The 12,404-nt window shown below is 29.2% G+C and overlaps 1 protein-coding gene across 1 annotated transcript in view; it reads right to left on the bottom strand.

Moving 5' to 3' along the window:
* Positions 1-12,404, bottom strand: part of dpy (fibrillin-like protein dumpy) — a 705,616-nt gene that overhangs the window by 284,393 nt on the left and 408,819 nt on the right. The gene's annotated exons all lie outside the window — the stretch shown is intronic.

The following is a 12,404-nucleotide window of genomic DNA, read 5'->3' as shown; positions in this document are numbered from 1 at the left end:
ATAAAAAATTAAAATGAATGATTATAGATTTACAAAATAATTACATCAAATAAAATTAATAAAATATGAAAAAAATCTAGGGACATTAATAGAATGTGATGTCGAAAAAACTGAAGAAAAAGTTTAAGAAAACGAAATATTATAATAATTGGCCAGTTGGTGTAGTTGTTAGCATGCTTGTTTCTAGAAGATAATTTAATTGAAGGTTGAAAAGGGTTGAATCTTTTATCTATTATTTCATCTATCTCACTTTCCTCTTTAAAATATATATAATTTACATAAAAAAAAGATCATAAAAAAAAAATAATAAAATGAAACTTATACAACAGCACAGTAAAATCTCAACAGTACTATAAAGTTAGAATCTCAATCATCAAAAACCATAATACCTGATTAAATTGTCTTTTTTTAATAAGAAAATTTAATCTTTTTTTTTTAATTTTAAGGGGCCAAATAACAAAGAAAATGATTTCCATTTGAGAATATAAAAAATAAAAACATAGATTTATTGAAATTAGTAAAATATTATTTTGCTAGAAACCAAAACAGAAAGCGCTAAGGAATAAAGAAGAACCGTGAAACAAAAACAACTGAAAGTATATGTAAAATCATCAAGCATTCAGAAAATTTAATAAAGGAAATAAATTAGCAGATTAAAAACAATCAATGAAAAAATATAAAAAGTCCATTTAAGTTTTTTTCATAAGAGATCAGATGGGTATTATTACCTGAAAAACTCTGAACATTAGAATAACACATTACAGGTAAATTGGAAAATGATTACTTAATTTTGAAGTAAAATTGAAAACTAGGAGATTATAAAAAACATTTGGCAGGAGCCATGTACAGAGAAATGGAAAACACAAAAATGGTTTTTAATAGATCCCTACAAATGAAAGAAAAAATTTCAAAGAAAGGTATAAAATCTATAACTGAGAAAAATAAAATGAATTATTTAGAAACATAAAGAATGAATATAAATACAAGTACGTGCAATATATGATCAATAATAAATTGAAAGGTAAAGTAAATTAATAAAAAGTAATAGTGCAGGTACATCTATATAAATACAAATCAAAACGAATGTAACTCAAATGGGAGTGTAATGGATAACCCACTTCAATTAAAGATAAGAAATAAAATAACCAAAACTCACACAAAAATTACAACAGCCTATCTTACAGCTATTAAAATTACAAAATAATTTAATTTATTCAAATCATGAACTGAAATTGATGTAGTTATTTTATGAAAACAGGCACTTTTAATGAAATTAATCTTATATGCCATGTATTTTCATAAGTTTAATTCCTTTTATAAGCAAACAGCTATGTATATATTGTATATTTTATATATATGATGAAATATAATAATATAATTTTTCTTTTTGAGAATCTAAAATATCTTTCAAAATGTATGGAATTGTGATAGTTTTAAATTCAGACTTTTCAAAGTAATTATAACGCTTTGTTGTATGCTTTAAAAACCACTGCTAATTACATTTCAATTAATGACTGAGCCATATAATTCCCAGAAAAGATCTTCTGGAAATACAGTTCTGTGTATTACAGATAATTTTTTTAAAATGCAAATATTCAAAAAAAAAATTAATTATTTACATAAAATTTCATCTCAAAAATAAATATAACAAAATATAACTGTTGGTATAATTTTTTAAAATTTTTTTATTAATTTATAAGGAGAAACAACCAAAATGGTTATTATGACGATCGTTATATAATGTATAAATATACATATATAACTAAATGATTTAATAATTTTAAAAAATGTTAAAATTGTTTCTTATTTGCTCAATTTCTGTTAGGCAGTAAGAATTTTCTAATTTCAGATAGCCACTTCTGAGGCAGGACTGTTAAGTGAAGCCCAACTGTTAAAAAATTAACATTACTAAAAATATAGCCATTCAAACCCAATTAAAAATAACTATTCCTTTATTTTGATTTGAACATGGATTACCAGTGTTATTTGAGTATTACAGAATAGTGGTTTCAATAGTCAGCTGACAATGACACAGATAAATATAGCTGACCAGATGTTAGAACAATTCTGAAGGTTCATTTTGATAACAGCAACAACTTCATTTTGACTTGTAACGACTGCAAGTCAATTTGTATAGACTTTAAACATTTCTAAAGCAATTCAACAGTATTGCTTAATAATATTATCTTCTCATTATCAAAAGTAAATCATAAACATAACATTTTCAGTCATTAATTATAGAGCACATTACAGGAAGACTAAACAAAGAATATCTAACCCACTAGCTTATAAATCATGATTGTTTACTAGTGTGATAGTTGTCTCTGTTAATGCATTGTACCTTATGTGTTATAATTAATGTTGTTATTTTTAACAACATCATGTTACAACTGAAAATATGCAGTTCGTGGTTTATGATATTCTCTCTTATGTGTGTAAATAAGATTGTTACGATAATTTGTAATGTATGTATGTCACTATGGTAAGTATACATGACTCAAATTTTATTACATAAATAAGAACAAGTTTACAATCTGTTCAGTGATATGTGAACTGCCAACAAAACTTCCATATTTCAACAGTTATTCTAATATATTATCAACTATAATAAATCATTAATTAATCTATGAATATTTTATTAATCTTAATTTCAAAAGATTTTGCAAGAATCTCTTTAATGCAAAAACTTTTCAGTATAACCTAATCTTAATGCGATGAAGTAGCATATTCCTAAAAACTATTTCAATGTAAAAACTTTATTAACTACATCTTTTAAAAGTTTAATGTATTCACAAAACAGATTTTAAAAAATGCATATTAACACCAATTTTAATCTTTATGCATTTTTATTTTATGCCTTGGAAAAAATAAAATAATTCAAAATTATTGAATAAAAGAAATTAATTAATTATTTAGCTATAATATTATTTATCATTATTTAGCTATTATAAATATGTAATACTTTTATAAATTTCTACTTCACAAATATAAATCTGATACATATTGATGCTATTCAAATAAAATATAACAAACTTTGAAGCATTAAGAAAAAAATATTTTTTTAAAACACATTTTTCTTTACACTTCATAATTTAACAAAACAAAAACACAGCTGAAATAAAATTAAATATTAATAACTTAAATATACGTAAAACTAATAATAATTAACAACACATATAAAATTTAATAATATAATATTAAACAAATTAGAAAATATGAACTAAACAATTCATTTCGTTCATATTTTCTAAATTAAAAAAAAACACACCGAGTAAAACATACACACATACAACCCGACACCAAATTTCAACATATATTTCCCAGCACCAAAATCAAGACACAAATATATAATATAAAATAACAAATATTTATATAAAAAATATCAAGAAAAAACTATAATTGTCAAAAATATAGTGATAATATATAATGCAAAAAATAAGTTCTGTAAAATAAATTTTAAATAAAACAAAGAATAAGAAAAATAGTTTATTTAAGTTGAAGATCGTAGTGTAATCATTCGCCAACTGGAATCACAGATCAGACAAGAAGTAACAACATGCAGCACAGAGAGTGACACTTAAAAGGCACTGAAATAAAAAAAGAAAGCATTTAAAAGTAGTGAGTGATTATTATTTTTAGGGAATAAACAAGTAGTAATAATAAATAAAAAAAAAAAACAAGCAGACACAAAAAATAACATTTTTTATTTATTTTAAGTTTTAATAATATAGTTTTGTATCCTCATGCAAAATTAAAACAAATAAAAACAACAAAGCACACAAAAACAGCTAAAAATGAAGAATAAAAAATAGATAAGCAAGAATATACAAAACATACCTATGATTTAGATTTTAAAATATAACTGTTTTTACATATTATGTATGCAGCCAGCTTTTTAATAATATTATCAATGTTGTCTTTATACTCATTTAACACATAAATACTTTTATTAATTGAAATGACAATATGTAATTATGTATATATTATTTTTATAGAATTGTTTATAGATAATTACGTACAGAAAGAAAAAAATTTGTCAAGTAGAAAAATTTTCTTTAAATTATAGAAAAAACTACCTAAAGCTGCTATTTTTAAAATAATTACATAATAACAAGATCTTAAAACATTTTGTGTAATTTTTTAAAGCATATCAGTGGTTGTTGAAAAACTGTATATATGGAATAAGACATTAATTATTTGTTTTGCTTTAAGAGATATCTTGAGCTGAATATTGGTTAGGAGCATAGAACTAAACTGAATGAACAGTGAAACTACTTATTTTATGTACTTTCATTGATCTTATACACAAACAATTGTGTAAAAAATCCTTTTTTTAATTTTTATTATTTGAGACCTCTGAAATACAAAAAAAACTTTAAAAACTTGAAAAATTAAACATTTTTAGGATAATATAAATAATTTGAATATGAAAAATTAGAAACTAACATTCCATATAATTCTGAAAGAAAAATTAAAAATAATAAGCGAGAACTAAAATGTAATTTAAAAATCAGTACTTTTTTAATAATATTTTTTCTACTGACTTCTAGTCAATTCAAAACGGAAATTGATCCAGTATATATTCTTTTTAATTTATTTTAATAGTACACCAATATTAATATGTATGCCTCTATAAAAAGAAATTTTCTGATTGATTGAGTTTTATTTTAATTTTTTACTTGACTTTATAATAGAAATTAAAATTTTCTGAAAGTTCGCTAACTTCTAAATCTACCAACAGTGTCTAGAAAATGATTATAATTTTTTAATATAATTTTAGATTTTAATATCTGAAAATAGTTGTGCTTTTTTAACAGAATTTTACGAATTTAACAGAATTACTCAGGGATTTTAATGAGTGTAAGTGAAATGTGGCTGGCAGAAATGTCCTGTACACCACTCATGATAGACTCTAACAAAACGGTTAGTGTACTATGAGGGTACAATATTTATAAATAATAAATATTTTGTAAATGATATACTTACTATTTTGTAATAGATTAAAAAAATGAAATAGATTCATATACTTGATAAGAATAATAAAAATAAACAAATATTGATATGATTTATAATGAGTAAAATGTAATAATAAACATTTTTAATTTTTTTTGACAAATATTATTTAAAAATATAATTTTATGTAGTAGAAATGAATGATTGAAAAAGTGAAGAACAAATCATTCAAAAATAAATATATAAATAAAAAATTAAAATAATACACACATGTGTCATGATAATGTGTGTTGTAAGTTGTTCTGTGAAGTATCTTGAAGAATATAAATAAAGATTTCATGCCATCTTTTTCTACAGATTACAGCTTGTAATCTGAGAAAAATCACGTTCAGCATATAGCATGAAAATTTGCTTATGTGATTGCGTGTTGCGTGTATTACCTGGATATGTGTTACATTCAACTGTGTCAGTAGGCTGATTGTCCATTGTTGGGCACAAGCAAATAGGCATATGATTTTCAGTTTTACATATAACATTCTTTGGACAAGGTGAATAAAATTCACATGGATTAGTACAATAACTTTTTATACAACTTTCATTTTGATAACAATTAAAACTTGATAAACATATAAATGTGTCGTTCAAAAAATTGATTGTTTCATTTGATATACCGACACTGGTATTACCGACAGAACTTCCATCAAAAACTTGATCAGTGATATTAAAAGGAACAAAAGTTGAAATGTTAGTAGGAGAAGGATATGTTGTTATGTAGAACTGATCTGTACCGTTTGAAGAAAAAGGAACACTAAAAGAATGTAAAGAGGTAGGAACAACCTCTAAATTGTCAACAGTTGGATACACTAGTGGTTTTGTGAAAGAGTCAAAACTAACACTTCCATTCTCTAATAATGTCATATTATTACTTGTATAATTAAACTGTTTTGATGTAAAAGGACTAACTGACAAATCATCAGCTGCAGTAGATGACGTATAATCAGAATGTACTGTAATTCCAGTAACTGGAAATTTAGTTGAAATTACTGGGGAAGAAGTAATTATATCGTGTAACGTAAAAGGAGTTGTTATTGAAAAATTACTTTCTCCTGGTGTAGAAAAGTTTGTTATAATTGTTGTAGTATTATTATCAGTCTGTAAAGCAGTCAAATGAGTAATAAGATCTGTTCCATGATGTAACGTAGAACTAACAGTATGAGGAGTCATTTTCGGCTGATGTGTCTCATTTTCTTTGTTTATAATTCCCAGTTGTACATCACTAAAAGTTGTAGTTGTTATCAGTTCTAAACCAACATTTGAATTCGATTCTTCTTTAGATGAAATATCTGTAGTAATTTCAAATTTGTTAGCAGTGATTGTATCATATACTGGAGATGTAGCTTCAGTAGTTGGATGTGTTAAAAAGGGGGTTTCATAAATGATACTGGAAAAATTTTCTTCCAGCACGTTAGAAATATCTGTATAAGATGTAGTATCTAGAATATGAGTGACACTCATATTAGATTTTATATCTGACATTACAGGACTTGTAAAAATTTCATTTGTGTAAAATGGAGTGGTCACTTCTTCAGACCTTACTGTAATACCACCAGTTGAAACTGAATGTTGAAGTTCAGTGACAAAATCTTGTGAAGTAGTAGAAATACTAGAAGATGGTGTCGGTGTTTCCAGTGATTCATTCATTTCAGTAGTTAGGTAACGATATTTTTGTGTCTCAGGGAATGAAGTTGATGTAAATAAACGACGACTAAAATTTTGCACGCTAGTCTCTGCTTCACGAGAAAAACTGGTTACAACATCTGATGTGGTAATATCAACTGCCCTGTGAGTAGTTACATCATCAGTACCAAATAATTCTTGTGATGTAAAGTTTGTTACTGCTGCTGTGACTGGATAAGAATGTAAAGTAGTATGATCTGGGTTTTCAGTGAGCTGTCCTTCAGTTATATGCCTACCAGTTGTTTCATCTTTGTATTCATATGTAACAGTAGTTTCCTTGTCATTATGCATACCAGTAGTTCCCAATAGTTCACCACTAGCCACTGTTGTATCAAATTTCATTGTTGCTACAGGACTTTTGGTTGAAGCAAAAGGTATAACAGAAGTTACCTTATGTGTAACAAATTCGTCTAATGTAATTTCATAAGGAGATAGTGTCTTTACAACTGCTGTTGTTCCAGAATAGGCATGAAGTATAGTATGATCTGGTTTTTCAGTCACTGGTCCTTGAGTTTCTTGCCAACCCGTTGTTAAATCTTTGATTTTATATACAACTGTAGTTTCGTTTTCAATTTCTCCAGAAACTGTTGTTTTGCCATGAACTGAAGATGCATCAAAAGGGCTAACTGAACTTACTTCCCCAGTAAACATTTTTACTGAAGTAGATTCATATGATGAATCACTTTTTCCAGGGGGAAATGTGGGAGGATAAATGTGACTATTAGTATGATCTGATTGTTCATAAGCAGTTGTATCTTTGTATTTATATGTTGCAAAGGGTTCCAATTCAAATTCACCAACAACTGTTGTTTTACCATACATTTTGGTTGCCTCAAAAGGCTTATTAGAAAATAGTCCTTCTGAAACAAATTCTGCTGGTGTAGTATCATACGACTGAGTCTTTCCAGTTACTGTTATAAACTCATGTTCATTTTTAGCTGTTTTTTTTTCCACTTCACCAGAAATTGTTGTTTCAGCACCCACTGTAGTTTTTTCAAATGGCCTTCTGGAAGTTACTTCACTAGTAACAAATTCTTCTGCTATTATTTCATATGATGATGGAGCCATAACGTTTGCTGTTGTACCTGATTGAGCATGTAAAATAGTTGGACTTGAGCTTTCAGTTATAATTCCTTCCAATTCATTCTCAAAAGTTGTTAGATCCTTTAGTGTATATACCCCAGTTGTATCCTTTTCCTTTTCACCAGAAATTTCTGTTATTCCATTCACAATGTTCATAGTAATAGGTTTACTAGTAGTTACTTCATTAGTAACAAATCCTTCCTGTGATGTACCATATGTTGTTTTTGTCTTTCCTGTTTCAGCATAAGCATACAATGTTGTTGGACTTGGTTTTTCAATTTCTTTAAGTTTGTATTTTAGTGTAGTCATACTCTCATCTATATCTGTAGTTGTTTTTTCTTCTTTTCCTATATCTTTGACCTTTGTAACTATTTTTGTAGTATTAACAGGTCTACCAGTCAATGCTTCACCAATATTGATTGCTTCTGATGTTGTACCTTTTGCTATTGGTACTTTTTCGCTTATCCTAACATTCCCGTACCCTGGTGTACTTGTCATCTTACTTGTTTCTCCAGATGTTCCATTAGTTTCCAATTCTGTAACACTCATATCACTATACTCTGTAGTAACATTGGTTTGTGTAACTTCTACATTTGTAATCGTGGTATGTGATAAGGTAGTAACTTCAGAGCTAGCAGTAAGTGTGTAAGCATCTGTTAGGTCAGCAATATTAGTTTGATTACTTCTTGTAACAATTTGATCTACTGTGGTTACTGTGGTCATAGTCTTATACCAGGGAGATATTTTAATATCTGGTAATTGCAGATCTTCTTGTTCTGGAGTATTTTCCTGTGCAGCGTTATTTGTATATACTGAAGTAGGTAACCTAGAATGTAATGTAACTAATTCCTGTTCTTTAGCTACAGAATTAGACTCAGTTATACTTTCACCAATGGTAGTTTTTTTATCTTCTGCTGTAGGAGGAGATGACTGCGAGGTAGTAAAAATTTCACTGATCTTTCCCAGTTCTTTAGGGGTTGTAATTTTATAAGTGGTACCTATGTCTACTGACTTACCAGCTGTATACTCACCAACAGTTTGAGTATTTGAAGGTGATGTATTCAATATGTATTTCTCTTCAACATTTTTTTCAGTAACTTGATTGTGAGGTCTAAAAGTGGATGTTTTTGCTTTCTCTATTTCTGTCACACTGTCATACATTTTGGTTTTTAAATCTACAGAATTTATATCAGTTTGATATGAAAATGTAGCATTCATAATTTTATTATCCAACACAGTTTTTGAAATAGTAGTTGACTGTACATCATAACTGGGAGTACGAGAAGATATTACATTTTTTTCTTCAAAACCATATTTTTCTGTTGTACTTGCTTTATAAGGTATTGTAACTTGGGAGCCAAATCGTTTATCAATATCAGATGATGTCTTCTCACTTAATTCAGTAATAATATCATTCATTTTATTAGTAGAGCTTTCAGTACTGCTTGGAAAATTAAAATCATTAACAGTAGTTGTAAACCAGTCATACGGTGAAGAAAAATCTGAAGTATTTGAAACAGTGGACTGTTCCTGTTCTACATGGTCAGCAATATGTTTTTCAGTTTCAACTGTAATAGTTCTTTGATCTGTTGTATACTCTTTTTTAATTGGTATAGTAGTGGATTGGTGTATAGCTAAAGTAACTGTATCAAATTCAGTTTTATTAAATGTAGCAACCGTTTCATAAATTGAACCTGTAACATCAGTTCCATGAGTATCAGTACTAGGGAATTTAGAAGAAAATTGATCTGTGGAAAGAGGTGAAGAATATTTATCTACAGAAACTGTTTCAGTTCCACTTGCCACTGTTTCATTATTCATATACAATTCAGTGCTAGTAGTAATAATATCTGTGTCATACTTAGTAGTATAAGTGTGTTTACTACTAGACACTATGCTATTAATGGTAATAATGGTGTCATTCATGAAAGTTGTAGACTCTGGAGAAATTGTAATGCCTTGTCCAGTCAGATCCCTATCTGTTGATGTTTCATAACCAGGAATAGTTGTAACAACCGGAATTATAGGTACCATTAACATAGTGCTACCAGCAGTCTGGATTTCTACTTCTGGCCTAGTAGTATCATTGTAAGTGAATGTAGACGTTTCAGGTGTAATTTGTAGTGTTTCACTGCTTTCATATTTTTGGGTTGTTTTGTAATGATTTTTGTCTGTTACAGTAGATTTTTCTACTACTGCAGGAATTGAAGTTCCACTAATTTCTGAAGAATCTGTTGAAAAAGCAGGTAGAGCTGTTACTTTTTGTTGTGTTATCTGTTGATCTGAAAATGTCAACATGGAGATTTCAGGTAATTCTATACTAGAAGTTACTGTTTCTACAGGAATAGTGAAACCTGGCTCATCTATCACCGTTTCATTAGTTACATATGGCTGATGTGTAGAACTAGTTACAGATGCAGTTGTGGTGGTTTTAACATAAGTTACAGCAGATATTGTTTCATTCATCATATCACTTTCATGTGTTTTAGAGGTCAGATCATAAGTCTGTGGTATTGTAGGCACCTCACCTAAATGATTGAGAGTTGTAACTTCCACAGGAGTGAATGTAGAAAGTGCAGGTACACTTGTAACTGTATCAGTTTTTGTAGTTTTTGCACTTTCATAAAGAATAGCAGAAGTAAGAGGTATATCAGGTTTAATTTTCAGATTTGTATGCAGTTCAGTACCAGGTGATTTAGTTATACCTACCTTCTCTCTCAGTGAGGTGTAATTGTACATTTCATCAGTAGTAAGCAGAGGTCTTGCAGACAGCGTTTTGTTTATTTTGTATGGTGTTGTTGTCATGTCACGATATTTTGGAACTAAGGTAAAACTTTTATCAGTTTCTAAAGGTGCTACTGAGTTAGATGTTGAATGGATAGCTGTTTCAGTGGTGTATTTGCCAGTAAGCAATGTTCCAGTTTCTGCTGGAATTTCTGATATCATTGTTTTTGTATAAGATGTAGAAGTGGCAATTTTAGATTCATCAAATTTTTGAGAACTGGCAACAGTACGAGGAATATTTGTGTATTCTGAAGCAGTGACTACTTGACTGAATGTATAATCACCAATTGGTACAGATTCTGTTTCTGCTGTTTTCTTAGTTGATGCTGTACTGCTGAAAGGATTCACAGTTGTTATCCTGGGTACTTTGGAAAATTCTGTGGTTACTGTTTCATGAAAAGGTAGGTCAGAGTATTCAGAACCAGTAACTGTTTCACCTACATTGTATTCACCAGAAGGTACAATTTCTGTTTCTTTTAATTTTTCTTCTATTATTGTGGAGATATGGGGTTCAACAGTTGTTATATTATGTGCTTCAGCAAATTTCAAGTTATCAGTTTGGCCCACAGGCAGTTTTGTGTATTCTGAACCAGCAGCTATTTCAAATGTAGTGTATTCAAACACAGGTGTAGTTTCCGTTTCCTTTGCCTTTTGTTCTAATGCTGTAGGGGTAAGCGGTTCACTGGTTGTTATCCTAGCTGTTTCAGAATATTCTATAGAACCTGTTTGAGTTACAGGATGTTTAGTGCGTTCAAAATTGGCATCATATTCATCAGTAGTATACTTTTTAGTTGACGATTTTGGGTTTTCTGTAGTCATTTCTCTCAATGTTGTTCGACCAAATGGTTCACCAGTTGATACCTTATGAAATTTGGAGTAATTAGTTGGTATAGTCTGAACCATGGGGAGTTTGGTGTATTCAGAACCAATAACTGTTTGACTTGTAGTGTATTTATCAGTTAAAGGAATTGATGTTTCCGTTATGGTTGTAGTTATTGTTTGGCCATAAGGTTCAATAGATGTTCCCTTAGGAATTTCAGAGTATTCAGTTGTGATAGTGTGCCCTATAGGCACTCTTGTGTATTCAGATTCGGTAACTGTTTCACTTGTAGAGTATTTACCAGTTAAAGGAGTAGATGTTTCTTTTGCTATTACAGACACTGATGTTTGCCCATAAGGTTCATCAGATGTTATTTTGGGCATTTTGGAGAATTCAGTTATTACAGATTGGTCCAAAGACAGTTTCGTGTATTCAGAGTCAGTAACTGTTTTCTTTGTTGTGTATTCAAGGTTAGGTACAGTTTCTGTTGTCATTGTAGTTTCTTCAATTGTCGAGCTGATATATGGTTCACCAGTTGTTATCCTAGGTGCTTCAGAGTAAATTTTGGTACCAATATGGTCACCAGCCAGATTTGTGAATTCAGAATTAGCAACAGATTCACCATTACTGTATTTTCCAGTTAAAGATGTGAATGTTTCTTTTACGATGTTGGTCTCAGTTGATAAGACAAAAGGTACTTCAGTTGTTTCCTTAGGTATTTCAGAGTATTCCGTTGAGAATGTTTGGCCAGTAGAAAATTTTGCGTATGCAGTACCAGCAACTGTTTCACGTGTAGTGTATTTTTCCGGTAAAGTTGTTAATGTGTCATTAATCATCTCAGTCACTGTTGGTTGAAAATTAGTTTCGCTAGTAGTTATCTTAGGTATTTCCGAGTTGTCAGTTGTGATAGTTTGCCCTTCAGCCAGTTTTGTGTATTCAGAACCTGTAACTCTTTCTCGAGTAGCGTATATACCAGTTGATGGTGTTGTAGTTTCTGTTTGCTTTTCGGTCATGGCTGTCTGGCTAT

This window comes from Lycorma delicatula, chromosome 4 (assembly GCF_047948215.1).
Source record: "Lycorma delicatula isolate Av1 chromosome 4, ASM4794821v1, whole genome shotgun sequence".
Lineage (NCBI taxonomy): Eukaryota > Metazoa > Arthropoda > Insecta > Hemiptera > Fulgoridae > Lycorma > Lycorma delicatula.
This window is presented reverse-complemented; position numbering and strand designations above follow the sequence as displayed.